Source organism: Protopterus annectens, chromosome 7.part0 (assembly GCF_019279795.1).
Source record: "Protopterus annectens isolate FY-2018-M chromosome 7.part0, PAN1.0, whole genome shotgun sequence".
NCBI classification, from domain to species: domain Eukaryota; kingdom Metazoa; phylum Chordata; order Ceratodontiformes; family Protopteridae; genus Protopterus; species Protopterus annectens.
Window position 1 is genome coordinate 996,958,359 of NC_056739.1, and position 15,555 is coordinate 996,973,913.

The window sequence follows — 15,555 nt, forward strand, 5'->3', positions numbered from 1 at the left end:
ACTCAACATGTATAAGTCCTTCTCACAACTTTTAATAAACATATCTAAATGTTCCAGTAGCTTCGGTGTCATTGCACTAGGTTTCTTAAAAGTTCTAACATTCATAGAAGTGTCATTATCAATAAATAAAAGTTTCAAGGCTACATTGCATACAAAAAGTTGTAGTTCAATTAGCAAATCACTTATCTCAACCTTGGAAGAGGGAATAAAAGTCAAACCTTTGGTCAGTAGCAAATGTTCAGCTGCTGTTAGTGTGTGGTTTGAAATATTCCACACTAATTCAGTCCTTCTTGAGCCCACATCTTTAATTTGCGGTTTTGTGTGTTGTCTTTCCTCTTCTGCGCTACCCTCCCCATTTCTCCATAGGGTTCACGCCCTAGAACTTCCTTTCGGTTTTTCAAAAAGGGAGAGGCAAATTAGGATTAACACACTCTCTAATCGATGGTAGGACCTTCTGTCTCACTAGCGGTTCTTTGTTTCCATCAGGTTGCTGGTTAGCCGTGTCGTCAACCAAGGTATATTCCGCTGGAAGTACTGGGGTTGTTGAAGTAGTTAAAGCTGTTGCTTTGTCTACTAGGGCTACTTCCTGGGTGGGTGTTTCCCTTGTGATAACAGGCTCTTCATTGGTGGAGGCTCCTCTCACTGGTCCAGAGTCAGATTACACCATGCTGGTAACGTTGTTATTAGCGGCTGCTCTTACTGCAGGATTGTCTCTCGGCCACAGAAACACTTGTTTATTTGAAAAATCATGTGTATCCCTAGCCAATTTCTTTTTCTTCAAATTTAACAGCCGGTTCACACAGGTTAATGTCTTCTCAATGAGCTCACTGGTATATAGATCATTTGATTCATCCCCAATGAGTGAGCGAAGTTGCTCACTCTGCTGTTCCACATTAATCTTGAGTTCTCTCTCGATCGGAGAAAAAAAAGTCTATCAGCAGTCTCATATAAGATCTGCTCATTTCCAAGTTAATATTCTGCCATTCGGCAAGAATTTGTGGGAATTTCTCCCTGTAGTTTGGCATATTTAATACCCTAAGACCTCTAGGTATCACGTTTTTTGAAGACAAGCTTCAAAATGAAACTGCTGGCACTAAAGCCATTTGTATTTGAACAAGCTGTTATCTATTTCTCTCTTAAGTCTCTGAATATTAACTTCTGTATTGGTATCCATTTGTAGATTGCTCTCAGTGACTGTTGCAGCTCATCAACCAACAAAGGATTGTTTTGTTCAAACATGAAACTCATCATGGCATATTCAGAGTGGTGATCTTGTTCCATATGCTCACCTGTAGTAGGAGCACAGTTCATCATAGTGCCTTCCGCCATGCTATCAATATAAAAGCAAAAAAAAGTCCCAAACCAAAGTAAGCAAAATCCAAAGAAATAAATCAGAAAAAATCCCAAGGTATAGAGACAGGCACACTGTTAAAGATTCCACAAGTCTGCTTATTATTCCAATTCCACAAAAATGTACTGTGTAAGCGCTTTCGTAAAAAAATTACTTCCTCAGACACATCATAACACTTAATAAAAGATTCAGTTTTTATACCATACATAATCCACACAAACCAGTTTCCCTTCAAAATATTTAAAGGTACATACATATTTAAAACCATTGTTCATTCATATAATGAATCAATTTAACATAAAATACAAGTTCTGTAACATGCTAAACATATAATTATAAAACATTTTCATAAAACATTTGCCATGTAAACCCATTTCTTAATATTCTTATTTCTTAAGACAGGTAAGAGGGATATGGGCTCCGAGCCTAAAAATTAATTTCAGTTCTGTTAGTTCTGTGTCATTTACTAAATCACCAAGTCTTTCATTGGCATATTGTACATGAAGTACTTGGAATAAGAAAGTATGTTCATTCTCCATAGATATTGTATGTTTAGCCAATGCACTATACTCTTCAGAAGGTTGGCGGGTTGGCGTGGTACAGCAGGTGCCAATAGCTACACCATCTTAACATTGTTCTCATGGGAGACTAGTGTTTTGTCAGAGGGTAGTGATTTTTACAATGAGGTTCTATGGTACACACGTTTTGTTGACAATGTTTTTGTTTGCTATGGGGAGGGACTATTGATAGGTTGGAACTATTTGTAAACTATCTACATAGTACAACTGATTTTTTAAGGTTCACCTTTCAATATTCAGATAAAGAAATAGATTTTCCTGATGTTAAAGTACGCAAAGATTCATCACAAGAAATAGTTACTGGTCTGTATAGGAAACCCACACATAAGAATAGTATACTACACAAAAGTATTATGCACCCCACTCACGTTTATAGGAATGTAATTAAAGGGCAATTTATGAGGATGAGCAGACTTCACAATACAGATGAGGGCTTACAAGAAGCAGTCACTTTACTGGAAAATGACTTTAAAAAGAGAGGCTATAATAAAAAGGAAATAGATGACAGCATTGAAAAATTGTATGAAGGACGTAAAAATAGAGGGACCCCATACTATTCGGATGAGGTTCAGAATGTATTGTCAAATGAGAATAACATGAGTAAGGTCAGGTTTCCAATAACTTCCTCGAGTGATATCAGAAGATTCTGTGGGATCTTTGAAAAGAATTGGGGTATCCTGACTACTATAAATGAACTGCAGGGGGTGATAGACAATAAACCCAGTTTTTCCTTCAAGAATAACAAGTTATTAAAGAGGCAGTTATGCTACAAAGTCAATTCCAAAAGAAATAATAGAATAGTCTCTCAAAGAATTGGAACGTTCCCATGTAGAAAGTGCATGGCATGCAATTATGTATACAGTAAATCTACTTTTCAACACCAGACTCGTAGATTTGAAATAAATATAGATTTTTATGCTGATTGTAGAACTAGACATCTGGTATATTTCAGTTTCTGTATAGTCTGTCATGCCTTCTTTATAGGCAAAACTGATAGGCTATTGAAAGAACGTATACAAGAACATCTGAGGGACATTAATAATAAGAAAGAAACTAGTGCCTTGGCCAAACATGTGCAGTCTGCAGGTCCATCACGTATTTTTAATTTTATGGCCCTAGAGGTTGTGCAACCAAATATCACAGGTGGGGATATGAGTAACATTGTAGAAGAAGCAGAGCAGAAATGGATTATGTTACTGAAGGCAGATAGCTACCCAGGGTTAAATAGTGCAGTGTCACTAAAACCATTTTTGAAAGCAAGACCACTTAACCATTGAAACAAACATATATTTTTATTAGTATATCAGGAACTAACCTATGTTGTTGTTATGTAGGACTGTTTTAAACTGTTGTTGTTTTTTAAAAAAAAAATTTGCATCTATTTTATGATGTCATTAATGAGAAGCTACATGATCGGATATGGTATGATTTAAATATAGAGAGATTTTATGTGTTAGTCAGAGTCTCAGGAAGCGATTTGTTATTTATCGTGAAAGCGCTTACTTCATTAAACTATTTTACTATTTTTGATACCAGCCGTGGTCAGTTCGTTCTATTCTTTTTATGTTTTAACATTCTGGATATAACATTAGTGACAATGGGAAAGATAACTATTATAGATATACGATTGAAAGAGAGTATATAGAGTAATTGTGTTATATGCAAATGTTACAAACAGAAAAGGAAAACATATTTTATCAAATTCTGAACTATCTGGCTATAAATATGGAAGTTATTATAGCAGGGGGTTTTAACTGTGATTTAAAGAAAAACAGAAAAAATGTGATGTCAAAAAAGAGGTGATGTTAAAAAGTAATGGAAATTATGAGATGTGGTAAGTTGAGTATTTGGAATAATAGTGATTGGACATGTAGTAGGTGGAATATATAGAACAAATATGGATTATTTTCTGATATCTGGAGTACTGGGGACTATGGAAGAAGGGACAGTAGAAAAAGGTTTCCCAGATCATAGAGCTATTTGGATACAGAGAAAAGACAAAGAAGATGGTATTTAGATAGGAACAGGATTAAAAGGTTAAATGAGAAAGAATGGAGAAGAAAAGGGCAAATAATACTTTCAGAATTATATGAGGATCACATTACCATGAGGCAATTCTACAAAGACTAATCTGAATAGTGGGCATCTTTAAAAAATGTTACCTAGTGTGACAAAGAAATAAGAGGAAAGAAGTGAAGAATTAGTAGAATAATATAAGTGAAGAAGCATTCAATAACTAAAAGAATAACACATATTTCATTAATGAAAAACAAATGTATGGGATAAATAAGGAAAAATATGAATTTATTATTTAAACAAAGATATTTTCTTCAAGGAAAGAAAGAAGTTGTTCTTTGTTTAAATAAAGTAATCAAAGAAGACAGCAAAATTAGAGAATTGAAAGATGAAAAGGGAATGATACAGAGAGATAAAAATAATGAAAATAGTAGTGGAGTATGCGTGAGAAATGTTTGAAGATAAGGTAAACAAAGGAAAAACATTATGGAAAGTTAAAACATTTTCAGATCACGATAATATGGATTCAGGAAATAAAAGACTGTTAGAGGAATCAGAATATTTGGACAAGTAAATGTAGACATAGCAGCAGGGCTTAATAGAATAGAATATCAAATGTATAAAACATGACAATAGAACAGAAGAAATACTTTATACAAGTGTTGAGCGAGTGGTTGAATGAGGGTTTTAAATATAAGGAACTATGTAGTGGGATATTTAAAATTATATGGATAAAGATGAAAGGAACGAAATAAGGAATGTGGGGCTTATACTATTAAATAATATAGACTATAATATTTTTTACGAAAAATATTCAAAAAAGAAGCAAAGCTTGAAAGCATTATACAAGATACAATATGTATAGTGTTAGAGGTAGATGAGGTGAATTGCAAATGTTTATTGAGAGTTACTAGATGATATCCTAAATAGCCAAGAAGAATAACAAATCATGGTAGGAGATTTAAGTAAAGCTTTTGACACTATGCAGCATGGAAATTTATGGGACATTTTAAATCCTATAATATGAGTGATAAGATAAAGAATGCATGTGTGATTCTGTATAAATATAGTAAAGTAAAAGTATTAATTAATGCTCAATTTAGTGAGCAAATAAGCACTAAGAGAGAAATAAGACAAGGATGCCCTTTGAGTGGCATAATAGTTGTATTTGAAATGAACGTACTAACAAGAAATATAAGTTATATGACAAAAGAAGAAATTGAGATACCTAGAATGTTATCACATGCAGATAATATTTTATTAATCACAAAAACAGACAAGTGGGATGAAAGAAGTGATAGGTCATTAAAATAAATGTTTATAAATAGTAGGTATAAATCTGAATAAAGAGAAAAGTAACGACTGGGGCATGATGGAAAAATAAAAATAAATTGTTTTCAATATGCAAGAAATAGAAGTATTATGAAATAGATTTGGAAAGCAAGACAGTGTAGATTTTCAATGGAAGAATGTAATAGGAAAAGTTAAATGCATGTGTGATTACTGGAAAAACATTCAGACTTTCATTAATGAAAAAAGTATATCTCTTGAATTCATTAGTATTATCAAAATTAACACATTTAGCTGGTGTACTTAGTATGCCAGTAATATATGAAAAGGAAATTATTAATATTATGTTCCCTTTTATATTGGGATCCAGACTCAACCCTGTGAAGATAGGAATATTGTATGTAGGAAAAGAAGAAGGGCATTTGAGGTTAATAAACCGTATTCCATATGCAGAGTCCTTGGTGCTTAAATATTTAAGTGAAAAAAATGAGAATTCCATAATTAAAATATTAAAAGATAAATATAAAAAGAATGGAGTATGACGAAAAATCACAAAAGAGAAGGAGTTCATAAAAATTATGAGATGAAAGCTTACCAAAAAAAAATCATACGAAGGAGTTCATAAAAATTATGAGATGAAGGCTTACCAAAAAAAAATCATACTATGGAAAATAAATATAGAAGAAATGGAAAATGATAGAAAAAATATAGTATAAAATGTAATGGGGAAATGCCTCTGTGTGTCTGTGGAATGGATTACAACAAGTGAAAATCAAACCTGTAAGATCTAGAAATGTATGATATAAGAATATATCTGAATGTCAGGATTTTTTTGTGTAGGATTGCTATAAAGATATTACTATTGAAACCTAACATGCCTAATAAAAATAAGATGTGTAATAATTGTGGAGATGAGAAAAAACACAGAATATGTCTTTCTGAAATGTAAAAAAATGTGAAATTATGGAAAAAAATTAGGCAATACAAATTATTATGATGATATAAAGGGAACAGATGACATAAATGTGGTCATGACTGAATATGTTTTTATTAAGATAAAAACAAAGAATGTACATAAAATGGATAGAAGAATGTTTAATGTGATTTGGATTATTTGGAATCAAAGAATTAAAAAAATGTATAATGTTAAATGGGTCTTAGCAGAAATGTTAACAAAAAGATAAGATTTTGTTTGTAGAAACTAGAGTGGGGGGATCAACTAAGAGACAATAATGTATATATAGAAAGTTCCTGAGTAAAAAAGAACATTCAAATCATATGTAAATATGTAATGTGAATAGTATTGTAAATAATATTGTAAATGTTGTAAATAAGTATTTCTGTAAAATAAAGGACACCTACACTTTTCAATAGGTGAGGTGGGATCTTTTACATCTACCTGAGCTACCTTCAATTTAAGCAGATGAGATATTGGCTTAACATTTCATCTAAAGGAATATATTCTGAGAAGTGCAGCACCCCTTGTGCTGCACTGCAATATCAGTGCTCAATCTACCTGGTATGGGAACAGAAACTATGGGCTTCTGCAGCAAAGTTAAGTATGCCACCTGTTGTGCTAATGACATAAATTCATTCCACTATAAAATGGCAAATCCTGTGAGACAGAAAGTTCTAGATAGATTAGAATACTGAGCCCTCTGTCAAAGATATTGTATCACATGCTCTGCAGTCCCTTAACTGTTTACCTGATTCAGCAAAAACTCCATTCAACTAATCACACCGCCAAACTGGATCATAGCAGCCAAACTGTAATCTTAAGACTTATAAACTATGTGAGAGCTAGCAGAGATACAGACTTGAACGTCACAGTATTGTTTCTAGATGTTTCCAGAATATTTAACATTGTTAAAAATTCCAACCTGACAAAGAGACCTCAGCACATAAGCTGCTTGCAGTAAATAAATTCATGTTTCCCATGCATGTAATATGCATGGCACAACTGCAACACTGTTAAGTTCAATATATTGCAAACTCTCTTCTGCAAAGTACTCCAAGGCTATATACTTGGTACTCTCCTATTTCCTATATTCATCAACCAAATGATCATGAATAGCAGTGGAATACAATAAATACAATATGCAGATTACTTGGTTAATAGTTTTAAATTTTGCGATTTGGTAGGGGTAACTGCCCAATGATGTGAACATTGGCTGTAGATAGTTATCAGTGTTGAAGTGACACTACAACCCCATGTGCAAAAATGGGAAAAAGGGGTTATGGATGGGTGGATGGATATACGGATGGATGGCTGAATGGATCAATTTGCAAGTGATGGCCCCAGAATAGTGAGACTAAATATGCAAAATTGGGCACTTGCACCTATTAAATCTAAGACTGCTGTGTCTCAGAGTATTTTCTTTTCTCCAAGGTACATTGATCTCAGAGCTAGTGTATGTAAGTAGTGCAAGGGACAGTTTCTTTTTTTTATTTATTTTGTAGTTTTGGGACTTACAGTTATGGGTCTTGGAATTACAACAAGGAACCATTGATATGGTATAAATTTACTGTGCTCAGGACCTATGGACTTTAACACCAGATATGCAACAATTGCTCAGTACCTTTGCCAGTGGTCTATAAATTAATTAAACTAATTCTAAATGAGGAAACAAGGTTCACATTTGAGTAATGCTCCAGAGATTTCAAAACTCAAATGGCAATCTTAACATGCACAGATTCCCAGCACATATTGAAACAAAACTAGATGGCAATAGGCCTCCTATTGAAATGCTAGGACTTGCAACGCTGAGTCCCGAAACACCAAAAAAAAAAAAAAAAAAAAAAAAAAAAGACAGAAAATACAGGAGAAGAGTGAGCATGGAACGTCACTCTTCACTTTTAAACTTGTATTTTTCAGTGGGGGGCAAGCCCCCTTTATCTGTCAATGTGGGGGGCAAGCCCACTCATATCCCCAAATGTTTATATACATATATCATCTTAACACAGACATTTCCATATTTCAAAGAAATAGGAATAGGACATATCAATCATGGACTTATTATATAAAGGTCCAGATTTTTGGACATTTGGTAACTACATTCCATGACTTAGAATTGTGAGTCCTAACATTTCAGATGTTACCATGAAAATATCTAGGTGTAATTATTGACTATAAAATTATATTTGAAAAACATGTAAATAACACCATTAAAAAGGTAGGTGCACTGTGTAGAATAAACAAATGCCTGGTATCAAACTCCAGGTGAATAGCTTTAACAATAATACTGCTGAAACTATTGTATGAAGACAACCGCTTACAATACAATGACTAAATCTGCCAACCAACCAACTGACTGGCTAACATCATTTGAGGGTAATCAATTTATTTAATCTAGATAACTGTAGAAATTAGAATTAAGTTATTTTATCTCACCTTTACCCAGATATGAATATTCAGCACACCTTGTCTAGACTTTGCTGCTGATACTGGTATACACACACTGTAAAACTTAGATCTTCCAACCAGTGCTGAGTGCATGCAAACAAAATGGTGCACAAATCGGGAGAAAAAAATTCCATCTGAATAGAACAACCTTGAATTCTCAGCTGTCTGCATACCAATGTCCAAAGCATTATATAAATCATACCTGAAAGCAGTTAGTACTTGCAACTCCTATAGTCATTTAGATATCTCTAACAATCCCACTATGACACTAAATATCATACATCCTTTAGCTACAATGACTCATGTCTAATATATTGCAATCTCTATAGTCACAACAATCAGGCCAAAAATATTTAATTCTTTCAGTCATCGTCATCTTTAAATGTCTACTCTCCTATCATCCACCTATCATTTCATGACCTCCTTCCATCACTCATCTAAATACTTTTTTATGTTCAAAAAACCACTAAGCACTTTAGAAAAAGCCCACAAAAACCTCTTGATGCAGTAAAAATATTTAATGTTCACTCCACTTGATAAAAAATAATAAAAACACTTGAAAATACTCCTTTGGGCCTCAGTACATACACATTAATGCTTTTACAGAACAATAACCAGCGTTTTCATCTGCAAACAGACTTCGTCAGATGGAAAATGCATACTAAGCGCAAGACTGTTTAAATACTAATTGCTTAATTAATGCACAATTTTCATTGGCAGGGCATCAAGTAGACAATAAATGCATATGAAATGCACATATAAATTTATTTATTGTTTTATTTATTGACATTTGTTAACCAGGTTAGTCCAGCTGGGCCAGGAGCCTTTTTTTCAGTGGAGACCCGAGGAGAAAAGCTCCAGTTACGGACAGTACAAGTATACATAACAGTTTAGTTTACAATTAAAAACAATTATTATTAGCAGTAAAATATAAAGCAATTCACAGTGATAAGTTAAGAGGCATAACAGGGATACGATCAGTAACACTAAAAGTACAAATAAGTACTGTACTTCAAAAAAAATTTTTTAACCCATAGCTGATGTATAACTGATGTGGGGATAGGCTGATAGTAAGTAAGAGTTTTGCAAACAGATTTAGTCTATTCTAAAATGCTAAAATGTACAATAAATAAATAGCTACCTATCATCAAATGTCATTTATTTTATACTGTTGTTAAATATATATATATATATATATATATATATATATATATATATATATATATATATAATCATTGTTCTCATACATATTTACTAAAATTAGCTACCTGAATGCAACATTAACAAAAGCTATCTAATAACACCATCTAGTGACTAAATACTAAAACTTTTTTCCAATCACACAGTGAAAGCACAGTTAAACTCATTATAAATACAACCTATTCCTTATAAAATTCTTAAAATTCACACTTTATATATATATATATATATATATATATATATATATATATAATATATCATAAAATACATACAAACAAACAGAATGTTGCCAAGGCTAAAAAACATAATTTTGTGTGGCTTCCAATGACAATTGCCAATAAAGTTCTTTGTACTCAAATCGAGCTTCCCATGGGCCACCCCTGATATCCTTGAGTACTACTTCCAAAACATAAAAGAAAAACCCGGCTTCTTGGAATTGTAAAGTGTGCCTATACAGTGCATTGTTTTTACAGTTATTCCTAATGTCATAATAATGTTCATACATTCTACTTTTTAACTTCCTCTCTGATTTTCCTAAATAGAATGAATCACATTTATTACAAGTAACTAAGTATACTATCCCATTTGCTTCACAGTTTGCAAAACTCTTACTTACTATTAGCCTATCCCTACTTTTCAGGTAGACTGTATCTGTTTTGTTAATCCATACACATTGGGAACAACATCCACATTTAAAAGTGACAACTTTACTTTTCTACCAAGTACACCTTCATTTTTATTTTGCTCAGGGATAGTCTTATTACTTCTGCCTTTATGGTAAGTGCATTTAAAAGGTTTATTAAAAATAAATCCCCAAATCTGATGTGGCACTAAACCTGGCTCATTCTTTTTCTAATAGTGCTTTTATTGCATTTGAGTCAGCATTATAATCAGTCACAAAATTACTAACCAATTGGCCATTGTCCTTATTTAACATTTCTTGTTCATTCGTGTCATTACAAAGGGGGCCATCTCCCAAAATAGGCTTAAATTTCCCCTTTCTCCCCCCTCTGACTTCTTGTTCTACTTTCTTGATCAGGTCAACAGGGTAACCTCTTTCACAAAACATCTCAAATAATTTTCTACATTCATCCTCAAAGTCTGTGTCATTTGATGTCATCCTACCCCCCTTACATATTGTCCTTTAATTATTCCTTTCTTCTGATAAAAGGGGTGTGCACTATTAAATGCTAAGTAGGAATGGGTGAATGTCTCCTTTCTATATACTTTTGAATTAAAACTTCCTAACTGTTTAATGATAGCAATATCCAGGTATTCAATCTTGTTTGTATCAGTTTTGTGTGTAAACCTTTAAAATTGTGTAGAATCTGATAATTAACAAATTCTAAAAATCTTTCCTCAGTATCTACCCATAAAAACACATATCATCCAGGTATTTTTTTATACAATTTCAAACAGTTAACATACCTGGAACTTATCTTCCCAGAAAGATAAAATAACGTTTGCATATATGGGGGCACATCTAGCCCCCATTGCCACACCTTGCTGTTGCTGGAAGAATTAACCTTCATAATGAATTAAATTTTTTAACACAATTTCCATTAACGTTAAAATCAAATAAAACGCTTTATTACTAAATTTTCCGTACTTCACTAATGCTTCTTCAAACATTTTCATACATTCTGTATGAGGGATAGAAGTAAACAAATCTACTATATCCATTGTAATAAAAATCATCCCTTCCTCATACATACTCCCTTTTATGTTTTTTTAATAATAATGTTTCTTAATAAGTCCCATGAGTCCTTCACAACTCCTTGTCTACTCATTGCCATTTTTTTAAGTTTGTTGTCTAAAAACTTGGCCAAAGGGCTATAATTTACCCCTCAGAAGCAACTATCAGTCTCAATAGAGGATTTTGTACACTTTTGTGGACTTTTGGGATTCCAAATATGGTGGGAGTAATAGGCTTGTCTACATGTAGAAAGTTATACATATTTACATCAATGGTGCCTTCTAGCAACAAATCATTCAATACTAGTTCTACTTGTTTATTCACTATATTAATTTCATTTATGGAAACTCTTCTATATTTTGAAGTATCTTCTAAAATATCCATCATCTTAGCTTCATAGATTAAGCTATCCATGAGTATACCTCCCCCACCCTTGTCTGACCTCATAACCCTTACTGATTTGTCCTGACTCAGTTATTTTAATAATATATTTTCTTCTTTTGAAAGGTTGAAACCAATTTTATGTCTGTTTATTTTAGCCCTTATTTCTTTTTCTATTAGGGCCTCAAAATTTTTAACTGAGAGTGCAAGAGTGGGTTAAAAATGCTTCTCCTTTTTAATTCCATATCCATATTCAAATTTAATTCCTGTCCAAAAAAGAGTTCCAAGTTTTTCTTTCTAAGAAATAATTTTAGATCAATAAACACTTTGCTAATGTTAGCTTTGTTCTTAGGTATGAACTTAAAACCTGTTGATAATAGCCTGAAGTAAGTCTCATCCACTTCTCTACTTCTGTAGTTGTAAATTTTAAACCCCTTAAAACAACATACACTACCATCTTGCTCTATAATACTGTTAACTACTAAGGATTCTGTTTGTTCCGATGTGAATATCTCCTGTCCCTCCGGTATTTTAATTGTAATTGTAATGTATTGAGGGGCGGTTTCTTATCCTTCCTGACCTCCTTAAAGGGGGGAGCTCTAAAGGGTTTTGTAAATCATACATGTACTCACTGTTTTCATTATTTTCTGCATTATAGCTTATCCCGTAGTCACTTGTTTCCCTACCCCAAACATACTATCTTTTGTCCGATTAAACTCTTTGGGCTTAGGGTGATGTGTTTTATTACTGTATTCCTTCAAGTCCCTGTCACTTTTTTAACTTTTCCTTATATAGGCATTTTTTTAATTTTAGCCTCTGTGTTCTTTAAAATATCAAAATATTTATTTTTCTCCTTCTCCATTGTAAACAAAAGGTCATTCATAATCTTATGTTTAACCTCATCTAGCTCCCCATACATCACTTCCATCTCCCTTTCATTTTCTCTGATAATGGCTTCGAGAATTTCAAAACCACAATTATCAAATATTTGTACTAGTTCTCTATGAAGTCTGCCCTATGTTCACTTTCCCAAGTACACTATATGTATGTTTTTATATTCCTTTCTTCTGTGTGCTTACTACCTCATACCCTTCCAGTTTCTTAGTTTTTTACCTTATCCAAGAATATGGACCAAATCTATTACTGTTACATTTAGCAATTTTCAACAACATGCATCAGCATGTATTCATAAAGATTAGCCTCTGGGTGTCCCTGTTATATAATGCTCTTACTGATATCAACCATAGAAAGTTTTGAAAATGTTTGTAAATATCATATATGTTACGGAAATTTTACATATCACTGTGTTGTAGATTGTATATTGTATTATCTCCATCGCTGAGTGTTTCTCTATAGCGTTCCAATCTCCGTTATTATTAAGTGTGCATAAATTCCTCTATGCTTGGTTATTTAACTTTGTATCGTGTATAATATTATATCCATGATGTTCTATGGAGGGCTTCACACAAAGCGGTTAACAAAACATTCACGCACACACACTTGTGCGTGCGCGCGCACACAACTGTTTGTGCGAACACACACACACACACACACACACACACACACAGTTTCAGTCTTATACACAACTAAACAAATAAATAAATTATACCCTGCATTTACATAAAAGACTTATGACTTTGACATACGCTTCTTGCCTCCATATCCACATGCAGAAAACATCATTGTTAGGCCTGAGTGAGTGTCGCTGAATCAGACACAAGAAATTTTCCTTGACACCCTAAAAAGGATTTAAAATGGAACTAACTCATGTATACAACTATCCCCATATATTTCTTCCTTTGTTATATTCAAAAAAAGCTGGCAGGGATCTCACATTTCTCTATTTTTTCATTGATCCTAAAACAATTAGACCATGACTTGAGGTATTTAGATGAAAATATGCATATAGCAGCATGCAATTATAAACCCACAGATGTTTCCCTATTCCAATAATTTAATTTTATTATTCTGTTTTTCACATTTATTCAAAATCACCTGGTGTGATGTACAGGGATGGAGGCCTGACTGCAACCCAGGGAACAAGGGAGTGATTAGTGGACTCAGCACTTCTGGAGCCAGGCACAGGGATGGATGTATTCTGGGGTTTGTGTCCACTCAGGGGCACACTGAGTAATGTAATTTCCATGGCTCATACCATACATGGAGAGTCAGGGCTTTTTGCAGGGAATGCTCCTTGTGGAAGTGAGGGGCATCCTTTATGGAAGGCCATTGCACATCCCTCCCAGATGTTCCACCAGGTGCTTGTGGTTAGGGCTGGGCAGAAAATAAATCTCTGATGACTGTTTGAAAGATGGCCTCTCCTGGTCATCCCTTGTCACAGTAATGGGAATGAATTGGCCAACTGATTGAGGAAGGGACTTCAATCCAAGAGTTACAGGATGGACCAAAAATGGGCTAGTATAATGATTATAATGCCATAGAGAGGACACAATCCTTTCATTTCCAAAGATGAGGGCTACATATAAGCTGCAGATAGAAAACATGACTGCCTTCTTGCAAATTTGGGGCTTTCTTAGAGGTTAACTTAAGCAGATGGTAGAAGTGCTCATGCATAACCTCGCCCATCAATAAAGTACCTGAAAATGGTTTTGTCAGGCACTTTGTAAACCATAAGAAGTTTATCAACACTATATAAAGTTCTAATCAATGTGGGCATGTTCTTGCAGCATGACTTGGGGAAAGGGAAACTAATTACTGGCCTTGGCTGAACATGAGAGACAGTCAGGCCTGACAGCCCATGTCTGCAATATTATATCGCAAGGAGTGAAAGACATACAGCTGGTATATTTTACATTCAGCTTTTTAAGTAGTAGAGGAATTCCCCAAGATGTTTTCAATAGCATCTGTATAATGTATACCAGGTTATCACAGAAGATTAATGCTATGAAGGGCTGTGATGCATCACCCTAGAGTTCTTGATTTGATCCCCTCAATCTCCAGTTTCAAATTGTATGGTTTCGAGTAAAATGTTTAACCAGTTACTGTTCTTGGGTCATCCTTGAAAATAGGGACTCACACCTAGTTGGTTTACCCGATAGAAGAATAAACTAAATTAATAAATAATTATATGATGCTATTACATTATAGCACCAGTTTATTCCTGGGGAAATGTATTCATAGTTTGCACATAGATGGATTCTGTTATGACAGGAGTGCAAATCTAACAAAAAAAAAAATAGAAAACAACATGGAATACTTCATTCATTTAATTTCCTCCACTTAAGATCATTAATGCTGTAGTTTCACCTGTAATTCATAATCAGAAATATAATTCACTATGGATCTCATTAACAGTTGCTATAAAAGTATCCTATCACAGCTAGGTGGAAGTTCTTATGATCTCCTACATACACACTATTGCTATACAGATTGTAACTTCTATTTAATAATCTAACTTCAGATGTTTATCTTAGCTGGTCTAGAGTTACAGACGCAGCTAACTGATAGATTTACTTTGTGGCACTGAAGTACCTACCCCTGAAAAACAAGTAAACAAACCAGAAATTAAAGACCGACTTATCTCAATTAATTTAATATGCTCATAGGTTTATAGGTAGTTAGTAGGCACACAGTCTAGGAGATAATTAAGAAGCCTGGTGCAAATTCTGAATTGCCACAA